The 21,744-nt window shown below is 40.6% G+C and overlaps 1 long non-coding RNA gene across 1 annotated transcript; it reads right to left on the bottom strand.

Moving 5' to 3' along the window:
• Window positions 1-359: 359 nt before the first annotated feature.
• LOC122641426 lies at window positions 360-20,884 on the bottom strand. The gene is made up of 3 exons (XR_006329900.1): window positions 20,874-20,884; window positions 4,255-4,258; window positions 360-603 (listed from the first exon to the last, which is right to left on the bottom strand). It is a non-coding gene; the product is annotated as an uncharacterized LOC122641426 (long non-coding RNA).
• Window positions 20,885-21,744: the final 860 nt, after the last annotated feature.

The raw sequence follows: 21,744 nt of genomic DNA, 5'->3' as shown, positions 1-21,744 counted from the left end.
TGATGATGGACTGCTATGTGGAGCCTCAACGTAGGGTTTTGCTATAAATCTGTAGCAAGAGTTCTTTCTCTGTTTTGAAAAACCTGGAGCCTCCGGGTAGGGTTTCGATAATTTTCCTGTATAGGGTTTCACTATAATGTGTAGTGAGAGTTGTTTCTCTGTATTGAAAAATCTGAGAGAGGTGTGAGGAACGAGCGACTGTAACCCTATTCTTCATTGATAGTGAAACAGATCTCATCTCACCATGGACGTAGGCAACCTTACCGAACCATGTAAATCTTTGTGCTGATTGAGTGATTGTGTTTATGATTTCCATTCTTCTCTGTACCGTGTTAGGTTTTGTAATTTGGTATCAGAGTTTTCAAGTTTTCTATTTTCTGAGGTTTACTATCACGATGTCAGGGAAGGGATTGAGTGTCAAGTACGACATCGATAAGTTCAATGGAAATTAAGAACAACTTCACTCTCTGGCGACAAAGGATGAAGGATCTTCTGATACAGCAGGGTTTGGCGAAAACCCTGTTGGGGAAGTCGAAGAAATCGGAGAAAGTGAGTGATGAAGACTGGGAAGAGATGGAGGAGAAGGCAGTAAGTGCAATTCGTCTGAATTTGTCAGATGGCGCCAGCAGTATGTGGTGGATCTTGAATCTGCACTGGAGGTATGGGAAAAACTTGAAAGTAGTCCCTAACGAACAAACTGTTCATGAAGAAGCAGTTGTATTCTCTACAGATGGAGGAAGGTACGGATCTATTAGAACATCTTAATACATTCAATCAGATCATAAGTCAACTTACTAGTCTGGAGGTTTCGATTGAGGATGAAGATAAAACACTATTGTTACTAGCGTCACTCCCAGCATCGTATGATCACCTAGTAACAACTCTCTTATACAGAAACAGAGGTCGGTCGAAATCAAAAGGGGGAAAATCAAAGTGGTCCTGTTACTACTGTAAGAAGGAGGAAGACCATCTGAAGAGAGACTGTATAAAGAGGAAGGCAGACTTGAAGAAGAAAGGTGTAGATAAGGCATCTGAAGAAGCCAGTGTGGCTGATAGCTCAGATGGGGATAATGGATATGTAATCTCTATATCATTAGGTAAGAATCAACTTTCTGATTCTTGGATTTTAGATTCTGGTTGTTCGTATCACATGTGTCCACACAGAGATTGGTTTGATACATACAAATCATACAGTGGTGGGTCTGTTCTAATGGGAGAATGATGCAGTATGCAAAACCATTGGGATAGGTACTATTAAAATTAAGTTGTTTGATGGGATGTAAGAACCCTATTAGATGTGAGACATGTTCCAGAATTAAAGAAAAACTTAGTATCTTTGAGGGCACTAGACTCCAATGGCTACAGGTATAGAACAGTAGGTGGAGTTCTCAAAGTTATTAAGGGAGCTATGGTTGTCATGAAAGGGCAAATAACAAGAAACCTATACAGGCTCATAGGGAGTACAGTGACAGGTGGAGCATCTGTGACTACAGATGCAGAGTCTGATACAGATGATACTCATCTGTAGCATATGCGATTGGGGCATATGGGTCAAAGAGGTATGATGGAGCTTCATGAAAGGAAATTGTTGAAGGGGGTGAAAACTTGCAAACTAAACTTCTACAAGTATTTTGTGTTCGGGAAACAGTATAAGGTTAGTTTCAGAACTGCAAAACACACGAGCAAGGGTGTGCTTGATTATGTACAAAGCGATATATGGGGTGCTTCAGCAATTAAATCTAAAGGTGGGGCAGAATATTTTGTGACCTTCGTTGATGATTACTCAAGGAAAGTTTGGGTCTATTTCATAAAGCATAAAAGTGAGGTGTTCACTAAATTTAGAGAATGGAAGGCTGAGGTAGAGAGGAAGACAGGAAAGAAAATCAAGTACCTAAGAACAGACAATGGATGGGAGTACAGGTACAAGCTGTTTCTAGAATTGTGCAAGGATTAAGAGATTACACGTCACTTCACGGTGTTAGATACACCACAACAAAATGGTGTAGCTGAGAGGATGAACAGGACACTTCTAGAAAGAGCTCGGAGCATGAGGCTGAATGCAAGACTGAGCAAGGTTTTTTGGGCAGAACCAGTGAATATGGCATGTCTCCATCACAGGCAATTGATTGCAAAATTCCCGACGAGGTATGAATAGAAAAACCAATAGATTATTCTGTTTTGAAAATATTTGGTTGTCCAGCCTATGTTCATGTGCAGGGTGGAAAACGTTCCAAGTTAGACTCAAAGTCTAAGGAGTGTACCTTTCTTGGTTTTAGAAAGGTGTAAAGGGGTTCAAGCTGTGGGATCCTAGTTCACAGAAAGTTATGATTAGTAGGGACGTGGTGTTTGATGAGTCTCACATGTTCAAGTCAAAAGAAGATGACGGAAAGAAAGAAAGGTCCACTATGCAGGTGGAGTTAGGTGAATTAGAAACAACAGGAGGAAAAGAGCCATCCAGTGGCTTACCAGAACAACAGAAAATAGTAGATGATCCCTATACCATGACAAAGGGTAAAGGGATACGTACTCACAAAGCACCTGTGAGATATGGGTTTGAGGAATTGTTGCTTATGTCCTCACTGTAGGTATAGGTGACCCATCTTCCTACCAAGATGCTATAAATAATGAGCAAGGTGATAAATGGATGACAGCTATGATGGAGGAAATGGAGTCTCTATAGAAGAACAAGACTTGGGAAATTGTTCAAAAACCCAAAGGAAGAAAAATCATTGGGTGTAAGTTGGTCTTTCGTAAGAAAGAGGCAGCGTTGGAGAAGGAGCGTGAAAGGTTTAAGGCCAGACTTGTAGCCAAGGGCTATGCACAGAAGGAGGGGGTAGATTACAATGAAATACTCTCTCCAGTGGTGAAGCACACTTCTAATTGGGTATTACTTGCTTTGGTAGCTATGTTTGATTTTGAGCTTGAACAGCTTGATGTAAAGACAACGTTTCTTCATGGGGACTTGGCATGGAGTAACAAATTTACATGGAACAGCCTGAAGGTTTCAAGGTGCAGGGAAAGGAAGATTATGTTTGTCTGCTTAAAAGGTCGCTTTATAGTCTTAAGTAATCTCCTAGGCAGTGGAACAAGTACTTTGACTCCTACATGGTGCAGATTGGCTACACAAGAAGTGAGTATGAGTGTTGTATGTATTACAAAGTGTCAGGTGATAATTTCATTATTCTTTTGATGCTTTATGTTGTTGACATACTCATTGTTGCCAAGGATAAACATGATGTTATCTCTCTAAAGTCTTTGTTGAATGCTGAATCTAATATGAAGGATCTTGGTGCTGCGAAAAAGATCCTTGGCATGGAAATCCTTAGAGATAGAAGTGCAAGCAAACTTTGGGTAACCCAGAAGAGATATGTTGAAAAGGTGCAGGAGCGTTTCAACATGGAAAAGGCTAAATCAGTTAGCACTCCATTAGTTAGCCACTTCTAGTTATTTGAAAAGCACTTCTCTAACACATGAGGAGGTGGAGCAGATGTCTCTGGTTCCCTATGCCAACGCAGTTGGGAGCCTCATGTATGCTATGGTATGTAGCAGGCCAGATTTGTCTCATGCAGTCAACGTTGTTAGTCGATCCATGAGTAATCTAGAAAAGGAGCATTGGAATGCAAATAAGTGGATCTTCAAATATCTGAGCAAGACTATAGGTTTGGGTATTATGTTCAATGGTAAGGGAAGTTCCACAGAGCTAGTAGGATATGTAGATTCTGATTATGCCAGTGATTTAGGCAAGAGGAGGTCTACTATCGGTTATGTGTTTACATTAGCTGGTGGACACATCTAGTGGAGGGCGATGCTTTAGTCTACAATTGCATTGTTTACTACACAGGCAGAGTACATGGCAATAGTTGAGGCAGCCAAGGATGGAGTTTGGTTGACTGGATTAGTTCGTGAGTTGGGGTTGGAGCAAGGAGGTACGGTGCTACATTGTGATAGTCAAAGTGCCATCCATCTTGCAAAGAATCAGGAATTCAAGCAAGGACAAAGCATATTGATGTGAGATTTTATAAGATCAGGGAGCTTGTGTCAAAAGGCAACATTCACTTGAGGAAAATTCATACAAATATCAATCCTGCAGATATGTTAACTAAGCCGGTTACCACAAAGAAGTTCGAGCATTGCTTGGACTTGATCAACATCACTCATTGTTGATAGAGTGATGGGTGCACCCCGGATGTCTATGGGATGTGGTGTTGTATCTTTCTTTCGGAATGTACAGGAGGACATGGAGGCATCTACAACTTAACTTCAAGGTGGCTGGTCAGAATTCAAGCCAAGGTGGAGATTGTTGAGGTTTTAGTGTCTTGACTTCTGATGATGGACTGCTATGGGGAGCCTTCGGGGGCCGCTATATGGGTATTTTGGTAAATTTTATGTATAGGGTTTCGCTATAAATCTTTAGTGAGAATTCTCTCTGTATTGAAAAATCTGAGAGAGGTGTGAGGAACGAGTAACTGAAACCCTATTCTCCATTGATAGTGAAACAGATCTCATCTCACCTTGGACATAGGCAACCTTTGCGAACCACGTAAATCTTTGTGCGCATTGTGTGATTGTGTTTGCGATTTTCATTCTTCTCTGCATCATGTTAGGTTTTACAGTGATCATGAAGTAATTTTCCCGATCAAATTCATGGCCCATTCTCTGAACGAACATGGTGTCATGACTGGATTGGATTCAGTTGTTGGAACCTATACACTGTGTCTTTGACAAACATGGCGTCCTTTTGCATACATGATACAATATTCCAGGATAAACTTCTGCCATGACCAACTTAGACTTATTCAACCCAATACATTTAGTAATTTCTCATCCTTCCCTTTTTTTGTATAATTCTTCTCCAAACAGCACATAGTTAAGGTTTTGTACATTATCTTACGGTCAACCTTTATTGTAGGAGTTTTTAGGAACTGGATTACTAGAGTTCTCTAATATGGACGGAATTCTTCTAACTCATTCACTTCTACTGGCCTATCCTCCAGAATGATGAAAACAACTTTCGTTTGTATCTTGATGGTCAGTTCAAGTAAATCTTCAGGTATCCTAGTACCTGATTTCATTTGAGACAAATTGTAGGTCATGTTGTTTACTATGTGCAGCAGTTGTTTGATAGAGACATCATCAAATCGGTCTAGCTGACTCTTTGCCAAATTATAATAGCGAATCAAATGATTCACTCTCACATCAGACACTTGTGAGAGTTGTGATCAGTTTATTAACTAGAACCGTCATTTTATAATTAAGTAGGATGGTCCCATTATATTGTTTATTTTTCTATAATATGATTTTAACACTAGTCTTTTTAAATTTTTGGTAAATAGCAACAACACTAGTTTTTTATTTATTTATTTATTTTTGATAAATAGCGCCAACACTAGTTGACTGAAAAGCAATATTAGGAAGGAAAGAAAGAAAGAAAAAAAAAAAAAAAAAACACTTTACAGCTCACTTGCTGATTAGTATCTTAAGCAGGAAGGTCCCCTTATAGTATTTGATATTAATTATTTTTTTCTTTTTATAATAAATACCGAACTAAAAATAAGGGAATCTTATAAAAAAAAAATAATAGATTTTTTTTATATAAATAAAAAAAGAAGAGATACTTTTTTTTTGTAAAAAATATATATTTTTCATGTAATCATCAAATCTAATGTAGATCAAATAAAACACATGTTAAGTATATAATCTGATCGTATATATATATTTAATTAAATCTATAATACCTATCTTCTATTACAAAGAAGACGTACCGCTCACTAAGGGCTACAAATTTCATAAAACCAATCGTGATTAAATTTACATAGCAGAGCAAAACCCATAAAAAAAAAACATTTTTATTGATAAAAACACCCACCATAGTGGTTTTAGTAATGAGTATTGGAATGGTCAACTGGGGATGATGCCGATCTCATATCGGTAGATCGATATAGACCAAGGGTAAAATCGTAAAAAATTAATTTTTAAATAAAACCAACGTAAATCTGTCCAATACGAGCCGATCGAGATCAATATCAAACAAGATAGATATGGTAAACAATATAGATTCTAAAATCCCTGCACAAGATAGGATAGGTGGCACATAACTTTGAATAAACGCCAACTACATTTCTCAACACATCGTTACTAATGAGGGAAAGGTTGCCATCTCTGGTTTCCATACATCTCCATCTTATAACCATTTTAATATGACGAGTATGATCGTCTAATGCCTCCAATGGCTCTACCAAGTGAAAAGTATATATTTAATATATCTTATTGTTTTATTAGCTAGACTTCCAATTTCATTTCTAGAGATATTAATGGTTGTGTCCATTCCCTAGCCCAAAAGGTCTTGTCCATGACATGTAAGACAGTGCCATATTCCACTTCTTGATTTCTAAACCTGGATGTTTTTGAAAGCTTGTGTAACACATGTCTTTTATCTTAATAGATTTTTTTCTAATAAAAAAAAACATTTCACAACAATTATGGAGTGGCTACTTAAAAATGTTGAGGCAAGTAGCCAACTACCACCAAAATTTGGATAGGGACATGAGCCATGAGCCGGAAAATTATGAAGAGAAAATCTCTTCAATGTTGGAAAAACACTTCCCTTCCTGCATGATTGTTTTGATGATAACAAACGTGTTGGCATAAGCCATTGTGTGTTATTATGTCAACAGGTTTGATATTGGAATAAAGAAGATCAGGTCAATAATTAAAAGACATACAACACAAGGAAGTTCAAGACAAAGCTTGAAAAGATCAAGGCTTTGAAGACTTACCAAGATGTTCAAACAAATATGATCTTGAAGAAAAGAATGATTGCAGAATAAGGTTTGAAGATTGAAGAACATCACTTGAAGAAATCAAGTTGAAGCTTCTTCCTACATGAAGATGTTCGAGGGCATATACATAGACAGACACTCGCATAATTGTAATTGCATTTGCATACATATTTCTGAAATTGCATTTGCATCATGAAGAGACCTTAGGAGGTTGTTTTACAATCCCCCATGACCTTAGAATAGGTTGGAAAAAGGTTGGAGGAAAACCCCGCAAAACTCCCTCAGCCAAACTAATAAAGTCAAGCCAAACAGGCTAACGGGACCATGATCCGGTCGACCAGATCATTGGCCATTTCGTCCGGATGCTGGCAGTACCTTAATTGGTGCGTACCAGTTATTTGATCCGATCGATCGGATCAAATGGGATGATCATCCAGTCGACTAGACATTGACCGAATAGACCAACAATTCTCCAATGGCTCTCTAACGGCTATTTTATCCGATCGACCAAATCATTCTTCAGGTCGACCAGATGGACAAAAAATAGATCCGATAGAGTACATTTTGCACATGTTTTTAGAGCCTTAAATGAGCTTATAAATAGAGAACATGTGAGAACTTATCACCTATCCACTATAGTCCAAAATACTACTTTTATGAGAGGTGAAAAGTCATTTCAAAACTCTACTACATTGAAGTCTAGTGATCTCCCACAAGTCCATTCAAGAGTGACTTTAATTCTCAGGCCTTCACAAGCATTCTTTATCAAGAGATATTATAAAGAAGGTCAAGTTCATATGTATTCATATACAAATCATTCATCACTTGCAAGGAATACATGTCGCATTCCTTGCCTAGGCAAACCTTACCGTTTCTCATTATTTTTACTGTTTATACTGCTGATTTGAGAAAGCATTGGTGTATTAATCTAGACTGTACTTAGATTAGTACAAAGACTCTCTCATCCTTAAGAGATTGATAGGATTCTCTTATCCTGGTAAAAAGAGTTAGGATTCTCTTATCCTATGAAAAAGATTGTTAAGGTGTTCCCCCCAACCTATTGTATTGAAAGGAAGCTACTAGTGAAATTCTCTCAAGATTGAGAGGAGTGGATGTAGGCTAGGTTAGCTGAACCATTATAAATCCTATATTTTCTTATTTGAGCATTTTATTTCTATATTGCTTTACTTTAAAGATTAAATTAGAAGATAAATCAGAAAATAGTATATTTCACTAGTGGTAATCTATTCATCTCCTGTAGGTTATCTCACATTCAAGACTTCAAGTATAGATATTGGACCTTGTGAGTAAACTGAGAGAGTAATTTATTGAAAAGCTTTCATTAATCATTGAATTGGTTTATTCTCTCCATTCGGTCTCTTCCTTCAAGATTGTTGCTATTTTTAAGGTTCAGTTGTCTATGAAGATGTCACAATGGCCTACCTAGTTTGACGGTGTGTAAATGATTGGATCAAATAGGACAAAAGTTTTATATAAAATTAAATAAGGTAAATTACACTTAGGGTATCTATGGGTTTAGAGAACTTATGTTTGGATAACTAACTTTTGACTTATTATATTTGGTTTTTTTTTTTATTTAACTTTGCCTATACCATCATCTCTAAAAACTCCTTGCAACCCATAGATCAGAGTATCCATATCATATCAGCCAATGTCCATCGGTATTGCCGATACCAAGTATCGATACTGATCTAGAGTATAGGCCAAAAAGTGGTTTTTTTAAATGCCTGATACGAGCTCGTTGTGCCATAATATGACTTGATGTGTATCATATCTTTATCAATATTGATGGTGACCCATACGTGCACTAATACCGATACTTATAACCATGTTCCCACTGATTTTTATCTTCTCAAATGTACACTCGCCCGGTGCAGTACCCATGCATAGTTGGGCGATCAACACATGGCTAAAGTAAATTGCACGGCTGAATGTGAAAAGTGAATTTCACTTCTCCGCAACCCTAACACCCTATCTTTCTCTCTCCATTTTATATATTTCCCGCAATTCTCTCTCCACTCTCCACTCCTCCACTCCTCTCTCACGCAAATCTTTCCCTCACTTGATCGCCTCTCATTCGCGTGTCGGAAAAGCTGCCAGAGACGACAACTAGAAGCTCTACACCCTCCGCTCTTGTTGAGTGGTTAGCACCTCTTTTTTCCTCAAAAGTCCCTTAGCCAATTCTGCTGCAAAGAACACTGAGGAAGGAAGTACCTTGCTGCTACGAAGAACACTTAGGACGGTAGAACCCTGCTGCTGCGAAGAACATTGAGGAAGGAAGAATCCTGCTGCTGCTAAACCCAACCTCACCCCGCTGTGGAAGAACCTGAGTGCTCACCACCACGAAAGCCCTACCTCGATGGCTGAATTTGAATTCTTCTCACCCCATTGTGGAAGATAGAACCCATCTGTTGCGAACCTAGCCTCACTCCACCATGGAAGAACCCGAGTGCTTTGAATCATAAAAGCCCTAACTCGATCATAGTGAGCTCAAAGGTGAGGTTATCTCGATGGTACATCTACCAATTTTGGTGTAATCTCATTTTTTCCATTTCTGAGCTTTCCACGAGGTGAGGTTCTCAAAGGTGAGCTCAAAGGTGACTGCTCACCAAAATTGGTAGATGTACCGGTCAAGAGAACCTCACCTTTGAGCTCAATATGATCGAGTTAGGGCTTTTGTGATTCAGAGTATTCAGGTTCTTCCACGACGGAGTGAGGCTAGGTTCGCAATAGGTGGGTTCTATCTTCCATGGTGGGGTGAGAAACATTCAAATTCAGCCATCGAGTTTGGGCTTTGTGTTGGTGAGCACTCGGGTTCTTCCACGGTGGGGTGAGGCTGGGTTTCGTAGCAGCAGGGTTTCGCAGCAGCAGGGTTCTTCCTTCCTCAATATTTTTCGCAGCAAAAGGGTTCTTCCGTCCTTAGTGTTCTTCACAGCAGCAAGGTACTTCCTTCCTCAGTGTTCTTTGCAGAAGACGGCTCGACCTTTCGCATCGGCAAAAGGAGTTTTGAGGAAAAAAGAGGTGCTAGCCACTTGACAAGAGCGGAGAGTGTAGAGCTTCTGGTTGCCATATCCGACCGCTTCCTCGACATGCGAATGAGAGGTGATTGAGTGAGGGAGAAGTTCACGTGAGAGAGGGAGGAGTGGAGGGAGGAGAGAGAAGTGCAGGAAGGATCCAAATAGGAGAGAGAAAGATAGGGTATTAGGGTTGAGGAGAAGTGAAATTCGCTTTTCAAATTCAGCTGTTTGATTTACTTTTGCCACGTGTTGATCACCCAGTTATGGACTGGGACTGCACTGGGCGATTGTGCACTTGAGACGATAAAAAACATTTTCCCACCACCACCTCCCCTTCTGACGAAATAAATGTGATCTTATTGCTTCCTCCTCCAAGGAGTGGATCATCACTGGTCCCCCCCCACTGCTTCCTTGATGGCCATCTTCCATTTCTCCCTCTTCCTCACCCTTTGGATCTCCTCATTCCTTCCCTTTGGATCCGGCCACCCTATGCTCCCTCCCACACCCTAACTTTTCCTCTCTTAGACTCACTCTGCTTCTCTATCGCCTATGTTGGGATCGGTTGTAAGGCTTCGCCTATGTTGAGATCGGTTGTAAGTCTGCCATTGATTCATGTTATTGTATTCTCCTTGTTAAGATCGCCTATTTGCAAACGCCACTGGCGCTTGCAAATACCTTCTTTCCACATCTCTTTCACTCTCACGTACTCTCTATTTCTATCCCCCCCCCCCCCCCACCATTTTGTTTTTTTTTTCTCTCTCTCTCTCTGACATTGCACTCTCTCTGCATCTCTCCCTCTTCCATTGTATGTGGGTGTTGCAGGAGATCAGCTGAAGAAGGGGAATCAAAAGAGTATCTCTCACATTGCACTTTCTCTACATCTCTCCCTCTTTCATTGTATGTTGGTGTTGCAGCAGATCAGTTGAAGAAGGGGAGTCAAAAAAGTATTCCCAATATAATAACATCTGTGGATAAAAATAGAATTAAAAAAAAAAAAAATTTCAAACATAACATTAATGAAACATGAGGTATCTCAAACATAATATTACCCAAATATAATAAATCAAATGTATGGTAATCGAGTTGAAGTTTCTCTAAATGTTAGGTATATGTGTAATTTACCCCCAATAAATAAAGTTAAATTATGTAATTTGATTGTACGAAAAACTTTTAATGAGTTGTGTAATCCCATTTCTGTCCCTTACAAAGAAACCCCTTTTAGGGAAAATTTAATATAATTACAGTCTTAGTGTAACTAACCATAGTTACACAAAGCAGGATTCTGTCTACTGCTTTATCTCTAGGAAATTCATTGGTTTTGCGGCTCTGCCCATCCCTTAGCCAGAAAAACTTGTCTGTGACATGTAAGACAGTATGGTCATACTCCACGCCTTGGTTTCTTTTACTTTGTATCCAAACTTTGTGTATCTCATGCCACTTATTTGAATGAATTTTTGTTTACCTAAAAAAAAAAAAAATAAAAAAAAAAAAGGACTCCAAATCATAGTTGGAAAATCAGGTTTTCTAACTCGACTCGTCTTTTAGAATAACCTAGTGACTCAGCCTTGGTCAAAACGAGTTAAATTGTTTTATTTTGTAATGCAATAAACATGTATAAATAAGACTCGGTGTGACCCAATCTTTCCATTTTTACCTCGACCTAGTCTACATGATTCTTGACCAGATTTTTCAAAATATTGACTCGACTCAACGACTCATCCTAGTCAAAACCTAGTTTTAATTTCTAACTGTGCTCCAGATAAATCAAATAAAATATGGATCTTGTGTTTCTTCAACGTTAATGAATCATCACATTCAATTCGTGTGTACTTATTATAAATTAAGCAGTGGCTATAAATAGACTATAGTATAAGTGTATAACTATACCCTGGGTCAATTCTTTAATGCAGTGTTAAATCAATGATCTGGATATATGCTTTGCCCTCACAACTCACATTTGACAATATTTCTCTTTCGAGGCTTCTTCGTCAAATTTATAATAGAAAACTTGAAAGAAGACATGTTTTCCACATGAAAGCAAGAGAACTAAGTCCAATAGTATTGACGATATAGCCCTCTCCTGTGATTCAATCTCCTATTTCAGGCAACTGTTATCACATGTGATATGGATTCTATCATAAACTGGGAAACCGTGATCACATGCAATATGGATTCCTCTCCAGATGGAAGCTTTATGAACAATCTCTGTCAATATGTAAATCATATATTCTATGTAATCTTGGTTATTTGTTTCCTTGCACATCTCAACCTCTTGTAATCTGTATATATTCCTCTATTGAGGAATCATGATTTTATGGGAATAATATCACTTTAACATAGTATCCAAAGCCTCCTTGCTCCAACGAGCTGCTCATCTCTAAATTTTTTTCCTATCTTCATTTGTTCGACCATGACTGGCTCCACCCCTAACTCTAGCACTACCTCCACTATTGGCCAAGACTCTCTCTCTGCTAGTGGTGCGGCACCCTCCTTTCAACATGCTCACCATTACATCTCCTTGAAGCTCACCTCTAAGAATTTTCTTTTCTAGCAAACTCAGATTGAACCGTTACTTGATAGCTAGAATCTCTTTTGTTGTCTTGATGGCGCAGTCCCTTGCCATAAGGATCCAACCGCTGCTACTGCCTGGCGTTGCCAGGACTCGCTTATCCGTAGTCTTCTAATCTCCTCTGTTACTAAAGAGGTTTTCCCTCTTATTCTCAGGAAAACTACAAGCCGCACTATTTGGCAATCTCTGTGCACTGGATTTTCTTCTCCTTTGGAGGGTCGTCTGATGTCTCTCACCCTGGCCATGCAAGACTTTACTCAGAAATCTAATGAATCTGTGTCTCAGATCCTCAAGCGTGCCAAATCCATCTCTGGCGAACTAGGTGCTGCCAGCCATCCTTTACGCCCGAGTGCATTCAACCTACATGTTTTTCGTGGATTCAAACCTGATTTCCATTCTATGGTGGATTCTCTCTTAACCAGGATGGATGCCATTGCTTATGATGATCTTCATGCCATGCTCTTGAGTTATGAATTCCTTAATGGCTCCTCTTTGAATAAGTTGGCACTATCTGCGTCTTCTCCAACTGATTTGTCTCTGGCCGCCAATACGGTGCAACGCTCTTCCACCTCTCCTGGACCCGGTTCCTCCCAAGTAAACTGTGGTGGCAGGGATTTTTGTGGTAGGGGTCCTGGTGGCAAGGGGCGTGGTGGTTTTCCTCCCGGTACTTCTGGACAACAATACAACTGATTCTATTACACTTATTGTGGTCATACCAACCACTCCGTCGAGCGTTGCTTTCTTCGCCTCAAACAGGGTACTCACAGGGTTCTCCATAGTACAACCCTAACCAACCACCCCTTGCTCACTACACCTACCCATCTATTGCCCCTTCCTATGTTCATTCTCAATCGCCACTACTCCCTACCCCTCACCAGATCGCCCCCTTCCCTAGTATCCCGACACCGATGCTTCTCGCCATGTAACCCTAGACCTACAAGCTTTGTCCCAGTATGATGAATACACTGGTGCTGATCAGTTACAGGTTGGCAATGGTAAAGGCTTACCTATCTCCCAGCTTGGTTCTATATCTCTTCCTTCTCACTCTTCCAAAATTTTTTATTTGAATAAAGTTCTTCGTATTCCTTCCATTACCAAACAATTACTTTCCGTTCAACAGTTTGCTCGTAATAATCATGTATTTTTTGAATTTCATCCTTCTCATTTTCTGTTGAAGGATCAGGTCACCAAGTCGACTCTGTCGTCCGGACCGAGTAATGGGGGACTCTATGAACTTTGCTCCTCCCTATCTCCTTCTACTAATGCTGCTATTTGAACCTCCATGGACCTTTGACATCGTCGATTGAGGCACCTAAATGAACGTCTTCTTCGGCATATGATTAATATTAATAATTTACCGAGTTCTTCATCTCGTATTAGTACTTTGTGTTCTGCCTGTCAGTTGAGCAAGTCTAGTAAATTAACTTTGCATGAAACCTTTAGTAAAAGTATTTTCCCATTGGATTTGATTTTTATTTTTTAGTGATGTTTAGGGGCCTTCCCCTACCCCATCTTTGAAAGGTCCTAATATTATGTAATTTTCATTGACGATAATACCAAGTTTATATGGTTTTATTCCCTAGTGCGCAAATCTGAGGTGCTCTCTGTTTTATCTAATTTTAAAGCTCTTGTGGAAACACAATTTGGTCACCAAATCAAATGTGTGCAAACCGATTGGGGGGGTGAATTTTGTCCCCTCCCCACATTTTTCAAAACCTTGGAATTCACCATCGCATATCTGCGCCTCATACCCATGAACAACAAGGGGCTGTTGAACAGCGTCACCGTCACAGCGTTGAAACTGGATTGTCCCTTCTTGCTCATGGGTCTGTACCCCGCCATTTTTGTCCTTTTGCTTTTGACACTGCTGTTTACTTAATAAATCGAATGCCTTCCTCCATTTCTCTTGGTGTATCACCATTTCAAGTGGTTTTCCATAAACGCCCTAATTATACATTTCTCAAAGTTTTTGGCTGCCTTTGTTTTCCTTATCTTAGACCGCACAATAATTAATAAAATGGATTTTCGGTCTTCACCATTTGTTTTCTTAGGCTATAGTCCATCTCATATGGGTTACCAATGCCCCAATCTACAAACCAATTGTCTCATTTTCACTAGTCATGTTCAGTTTGATGAGGAGAATTTTCCCTTCTCCAAATCAATCTTGGGCACGCCTCCTTCTCCATCTCCATCTCCTCCACCTTCTCCTTGGGCATCCGCCCCAATTCAGATCCCATCTCCATCTCCTACTCTTCTACCTACGCCCTTATCGAACTTCCCCCAAGTCTCACCAGTGCTGTTATCTTCACCAACCACTCCTCTCCCTACCCCTGTTTCAAGCTTCAACACAGTCTCCCCTTCTCCCGTACCCACTGCATCGCCAGCCCCTATCTCTCCTACACCATATTCACCTTGCTTATGCACCCGGCCACTTAGTGACCTCTACCAAGCTTTACCCCAACCTGACCTGGCCCAACCATCTACCCAACCCCAACCCCAACAGCATCCAACCTCTACCCATCCTATGTAACTTCGCCAATGTCCCAAGCTTCCCCATGCCCTCTCAACTAATGTTGTTTCTGTGGAACCAATTTATTTTACACAGGCTTTGAAGAATCCTAAATGGCGACAAGCAATGGCGGAGGAATTTAATGCCTTGGTTTGTAATGGCACATGGTCCCTTGTTTCGTGGACCCCTAATATGAATCTGGTTGGTTTTAAATGGGTGTATCAAATCAAGCGTAAGGCAGATGGTTCTCTTGAGCGCTACAAAGCTCGCCTGGTTGCAAAGGGCTTCCATCAACAGTATGGTATTGAGACTTTTAGTCTGGTTGTGAAGCCCACTACAATCGGTTGTGTCTATCTATTGGGGTGTCTTAGGGCTGACCAATTTGGCAACTAGATGTTCACAACGCTTTTCTACATGGTTTGCTATGGGAGGAGGTATACATGACCCAACCATAAGGTTTTGTTGATTCCAATTATCCATCTCATGTGTGCAGACTTCATCGTTCTCTATATGGCCTTAAACAAGCCCCAAGGGCTTGGTTTCATCATTTGTCGGCCTTTCTTCTTCAGCTTGGTTTTATTGGTTCTGAGACAGACACCTCTCTATTCCTTTGGCGCACCAGTTTTCATGTCTGTTACATTCTGGTTTATGTGGATGATATATTGATCACGAGCAATGACTCTTCTGCCGTTCCCGCTCTCCTTGCAAAATTTTTGGGCAAGTTATCTGTTAAGGATTTGGGACCATTGCATTTTTTCTTGGGAATTGAAGCTACATCTTACTCACGTGGGCTCCTTCTTTCACAGTCTCATTATATTTTTGATTTACTCCGGCGCACTGGAATGGTTGATTGCAAACCATTAAAAACGCCAATGTCTACTCTAAAGGATTCGAACTCAGGGGGTGCTTCCCACGATAACCCTACTGAGTATCGCTCTGTTGTTGGGGCCCTTCAATATGTGACTCTCACTCGCCCAGATGTGGCATTTGCAGTAAATTGAGCTTGCCCATATATGCATGCACCAACAAAGAATCACTGGTAGCTTGTTAAACGGAATTTGCGCCATCTTAAAAGCACCTCCACCCATGGACTTTTATTGGAACGATCACCCTCTCGCTGGCTAAAGGCCTTCTCTGATGCGGACTGGGCGTGTGATGGGGTGGATCATAAATCCATGGGTGAGTTTGCTATTTTTCTTGGGCCAAACTTGATCTCCTAGACATCGCGGAAACAACATACTGTAGCCCGCTCTTTGCCGGAGGCCGAATACAAGGCCTTGGCGGATGCCTCTGCCGAGCTAATATGGTTGGAATCTCTATTTTTTGGAACTTGGTTTCCCTCTTTATGGTTCTCCCGTGTTGTGGTGTGACAATATTGGTGTCACTTACCTCTCTGCTAACCCAGTTTTTCATGCTCGCACCAAACACGTGGAAGTTGATTTTCATTTTGTTCGTGATCATGTGGCCAAGAAGCAACTCCAGGTTCAATTCATCTCCACTCATGATCAGTTGGCAGACAAATTCGCTAAGGCTCTCTCTATTGCTCATTTTGAATTCTTGAGGGTTAAGTTGAAGATTCGGTTGCCCGATTCTCCACCTTGAGGGGTGTATTGACGACATAGCCCTCTCCTGCGGCTGTACATTCCATGTACAACTCAATCTCCTATTTCAGACAACTGTTATCACATGTGATATGGATTCTATCACAAACTGGGAAATGCAATATGGATTCCTCTCCTGATGGAAGCTTCATCAGCAATCTCTGTAAATATGTAAATCATATATTCTATGTAATCTTGGTTATTTGTTTCCTTTTACATCTCAACCTCTTGTAATTTGTATATATTCCTCTATTGAAGAACCATGATTTTATGGGAATAATATCACTTTAACAAATAGAAAGCAGACACTGAAACAACCAGAGAGAGAGAGAGAGATTATATATAAGTATCTAAGACATCACTGTTGTCACCAGCAGTTTATTTTCTTGTCCTTCCTCCTCTTTGGGTTGTTGTTGCTATTGTTGTTTTCTCAGTTTCAAGTTCTGAGCAGAGAGATCGTTCTAAAAATCAACTATTGAGAAGCAGAATGGGGAAGGCAGCAGAACCAATGAAGGTGGGAGTGACTACCGCAACAACAATATGTTTGGTTCTTGTGACTGTGATATCCGCCAGTTCCTTCTCTCCATTGGATTTCTGTAATTCCCCCATCCTCCTCCTCGCTGCTTCTTTTCTCATTTCTTGATTCATGTCTTCTTTTCTCAATCTAGCTTGTCCAGTAACTAAAGAGAATTGATGTTTATATTGTTGTTTTTTTGTTTGGTTTTGAAGGGAAGCAAGTACCAAGTAAGTGTGGTGGTGGTGGTAGTAGTAGGGGTGAAGCTCATGCTGTTGTTGCTGCTCCAGTTGCAAGCAGTGGAAGCATCAACGATGGCGGCAATCGTAAAGAGGATGACTCACTGACATCTCTGCTAGGAAGCCTATTACAAGGTTTTCCTGAACCTATGCTTGGTTGTTGTAATTCCTAATTCTGTCGATCACTTTATCTAATCCAATCAAAGCTGCACAGTTGGTAATGGCTCTACTCTCTAATGCGATGCACTGCTCAATGCACATTTAAAGTGCATCCAACAATGGTCACTGCACTTGAGAGGATAAAAATTCCAAAAACATATTCTTAGTCACCATCGGATGCACTTTAAGGGTGCATTGGACAGTGCACCGCACTTGGGAGGATAAAATTCAAGCCGATGGCATGTTTCCCCCATCCCTTTTAGTTAGTCTAGTGACCTTTCGAAAAAAAGAAAAAAAATCTAATCCATGCAAATATTTTTCTTTTTCATTTTTTATTTTAAGAAAAAAATCAAAAAATGAAAATTTCAACAAAAAAAAACCATTTCTTGTTTTTTATTTCTTTGATCATTCCTGTCAAGGACCCAATGACCCATAGGCCACTAGGAGCCTAGGATGGTAGCTAAGAGAGCTTGGCTTGGTTTTCTTGTTTTTTTTTTCTTTTCTTTGCTCATTCCTGTGAAGTAGCCATAGGACACATGATGTCAAAGATGATGTAGGGGTTGGAGGTGTGTCGAACAAGTGATCTCTCCCTCGGACTTAGGCACAATCAGCCACCAGCATGCCAAGAAGTGCTTCCACCATTTCTATAATCACTTTTAGGATCAAAATCCTCTCCAATGAGGAGATCGCCCAATGAGGAAATCGCCCAATAAGTGCCCAATAAAGCATCCAACAACTAGGCTGCTTGGCACACATCCTGACACACACCCTGGTATCCCAGCCATTGGATGCTCATTGAGACGATGCCCTCATTGGAGAAGATCCCTATCCTCACTGTTTAAGTCATTTCATTTCTCTCTTCTTTTTTTCCCCTTCTTTTCACGGGACTTCTTCTACTTGTTTTAGACCAAAGTTTTATTGCTAAGATATGTGTGAGGTCCTCTATGATAAAGACAACCCATAGTAAGAAAAAATCTCTGTATATGTTCATCCCATGACTCTTTGATTGGAATGGAATGGTATTTTGGATCAAATTCAATAGCGGTAGAGGTTAATTAATGATAAACCCAGGGTCCAATCATACCAATCATAGAGTCCCGTTATCGTTAGTGAAGATATTCTCTCTTCACTCTGGGTGAATGAAACTCAATCCATTTTTAAATCATGCTGTGTCATATACTTTGAAAATTGGTTAAGATTTCATTACGGTTTTGAACTCTGAAACTGAGAAAGCTAAACGTTTTCAAGCAGGGAAAGATCGAAGGGAGCTAGAGACCACCGGATTTGGGTGTAAATCTGATCCAGAAAATGATGTCTGTGTTTCAAACCAACCCGTTTGGATGAAGACAGATATGGGCGCCTTGACCGTGTACCTCTCATCGCCATCCAATGAGAGCCAGAGCCTGCAACTCCTACATTTGCAGCAGCAGATGCCGCGCATGGTGAGGCCATACGTGAAGAAGAACGATGAACAAGCCCGTCTACATGTCAAAGAGATTACAATTCTCTACAACTACACCACCATTACCACTACCCCACCTGCTTGTGATGTCACCCACGATGTCCCTGCCGTCGTCTTCTCCACCGGTCTCATCGGAAACACATTCCACGAACTCAATGAGATCATAATCCCACTCTTCCTCACCTGCCGTCACTTCCGCTCCCGACTTCAATTCGTCGTCACCGATTATAATCACCTCTGGGTTAACAAGTTCCACCGGATTCTCTCTCATCTCTCTGACTACGCAATCATTAATGCTTCAGAAGACACCAGGGTCCACTGCTTCCCTGGAGTCGTAACTGGCCTACACTTCCAAAACGACAACCTCGCTTGCAAGAACAGCGACTTACCCGTTAATTGTTCCATGTTGGACTTCAGACAATTCCTCAGAGAGGCATTCCACCTCAAAATCAAGAACGTTGCCCAGCTGAACAAGAACAGAATTAGTAGTGTTACCCAGATGAAAAAGAAGCGAAAACCCGTTCTTGTCCTTCTCTCACGAAGGCACTCTCGCAAGTTCTTGAACGAAGATGAGATGGTGAAGGTGGCGTCTGAATTAGGGTTTCGAGTCGTGGTGGCAACGCCTGATCTGAGTTCCAATTTAGACAGGATCTCGCGTGTGGTGAACAGGTGCGATGTTTTGGTTGGTGCCCATGGAGCAGGACTAACCAATGGGGTGTTCTTGCCGGCGGGAGCGGTGATGGTGCAGATGGTACCTTTGGGTTTGCAGTGGGCCTCCACCCACTATTTCGAGATCTCAGCGGCGGAGATGGGTGTACAGTATTTGGAGTACCAGATCAGTCCTCAGGAGAGCTCTCTCTTGGACGTGTACGGTCCCAATCACCCCGTCATCACTGATCCAGATTCCATATTCCGTCAGGGTTTCATTGTTGGTAAACCCATTTACATTGACGGCCAAAATCTCAGGCCTGATCTCTCTAAGTTTGAGGACACTCTTATGCAAGCTCTTGAACTTCTGGACCGTGAATTACCCATTTTGTTTTCTTCTTCTGTAAATTATGAGAAAATGCTTAATTTTTTAGTAACCTCATCTAATGGATCGATTGATTTGAAGTGGAAATTTTTTTTTGCTGAATATTGGAGATAAAATCTTAACAGAGATTTTATAATTTTGAATTCTTTTGAATTTGATTTGTTTGGTTGTATAGGTAAGATCATAGTAGCAGTAGATATGCTTCCTTTCTTAGAATCCCTTGATTTTTTCTTGTAAATAAGGATTGTCTTGGTGGCTTACTTGATTTCATTCATTTGACTTGTATAAATATACCTCAATCAAATAAAATCATCATCATATTCCAAACAATTTGAATACTTTCCTAACATGGTATCAGCCTAAAATAGATTCTCCGCCCATTACTCAGTTTTTTGCTTCTTTTTTTTAAAGTTTTTTTCAAACCATTCTTCTCTTCCATGGTCGTTCTGCAACCATTATTGCTGCTGCTGTCGCTACTGCCACTACTGCTGTTGTCGATGGTTCCTCACCCTTCTTCATACATCACTCGGATAATCCTGGTGCCATTCTTGTTACCCAGCCTCTGCGCGGTAACAACTACCCTACATGGAGTCGTGCAATGCGCATGGCTCTTGAAGCCAAACACAAGCTTGGTTTTATTGATGGTTCTATAACCAAACCACCTAATCTTGCTCTATGGGCCCGTTGCAACAGTATGGTTCTCTCATGGCTAGCCAATTCTCTTACTCCCGACATCGCCAAAAGTGTTCTATATGCATCATCGGCCCGTGATGTTTGGGTCGATCTTCAAGACAGTTTTTCACAACAAAAAAAAAAAATGCACCATGGATTTTTGAGACCCATCGTACAATTTCTAATCATCGTCAATGCACTTCAACATTGGCTTCTTATTACACCATTATCAAAGGACTTTGGGATGAGCTTGCTTCATATAACTAATATCCTGATTGCAATTGTGATGTTCTTCAACATCATTCTGATCTTCTCCAACGAGATCAATTGTTAGAATTTTTTATGGATCTCAACGACTCCTACACTACAATCCGCAGTCAACTCCTTTGGATGGAACCTCTACCGACCATCAATCGTGCTTACTCTCTTTTCCTTCAAGAAGAACATCAAAGGTGTTCTTGCAACACCAGATTCATCACTGAATCAATCTGCTCTTGGCGCTGTTGGTGGTCGCAGCAACTACAAATCTGGTAAACCCAAGCCACACTATCAACGTACATTTTGTGGACTTGATGGCCATTCGGAGTCCCGTTGCTTCAAAAAGCATGGATACCCTCCAAAGAATTCCAACAAGGCTGCTACGAACTCCTGATCAACGATGCCCGTTGTCCAATCCCTTACGGCTTTTGTTGCAAGTCCAACCATGGCTCCATCGTTTACAATAGACCAGTATAATTAAATTCTTTCGTTGCTTCAATCTGGTAATGTTACCCTATTAGCAAATGTTACAGGTAATTTTCTAATATGGGTCATTGATTCCGGCGCTACCCACCATATGGTGTCGGACTCCTCGTTCTTTCTAAATGGCATTCTTAAACCTCATTTGTCTCCCATCACATTACCTACTGGACATTAAACCAATGCCACACATATTGGTTCTTGTCTCCCCATACCCACCTTGTCTTTATCTAACGTTCTCTTTGTTCCCTCTTTTGGTTTTAATCTCCTTTCAGTTCCTCAGATTGTTGAAACCCTTCATTGTTGTGTAATTTTTAATTCATCTCACAGTATTTTTCAGGATCTACAAACGAAGGATATGATTGGATTGGGTAAGATGCATGGTGAACTTTACATATTCGGCGTATCCCCTTCAACTATTGCAGCGACCA

Source organism: Telopea speciosissima, chromosome 10 (genome assembly GCF_018873765.1).
Source record: "Telopea speciosissima isolate NSW1024214 ecotype Mountain lineage chromosome 10, Tspe_v1, whole genome shotgun sequence".
Lineage (NCBI taxonomy): Eukaryota > Viridiplantae > Streptophyta > Magnoliopsida > Proteales > Proteaceae > Telopea > Telopea speciosissima.
The sequence above is the reverse complement of the archived record's forward strand: the minus strand, read 5'-3'. Positions and strand labels throughout refer to the sequence as shown.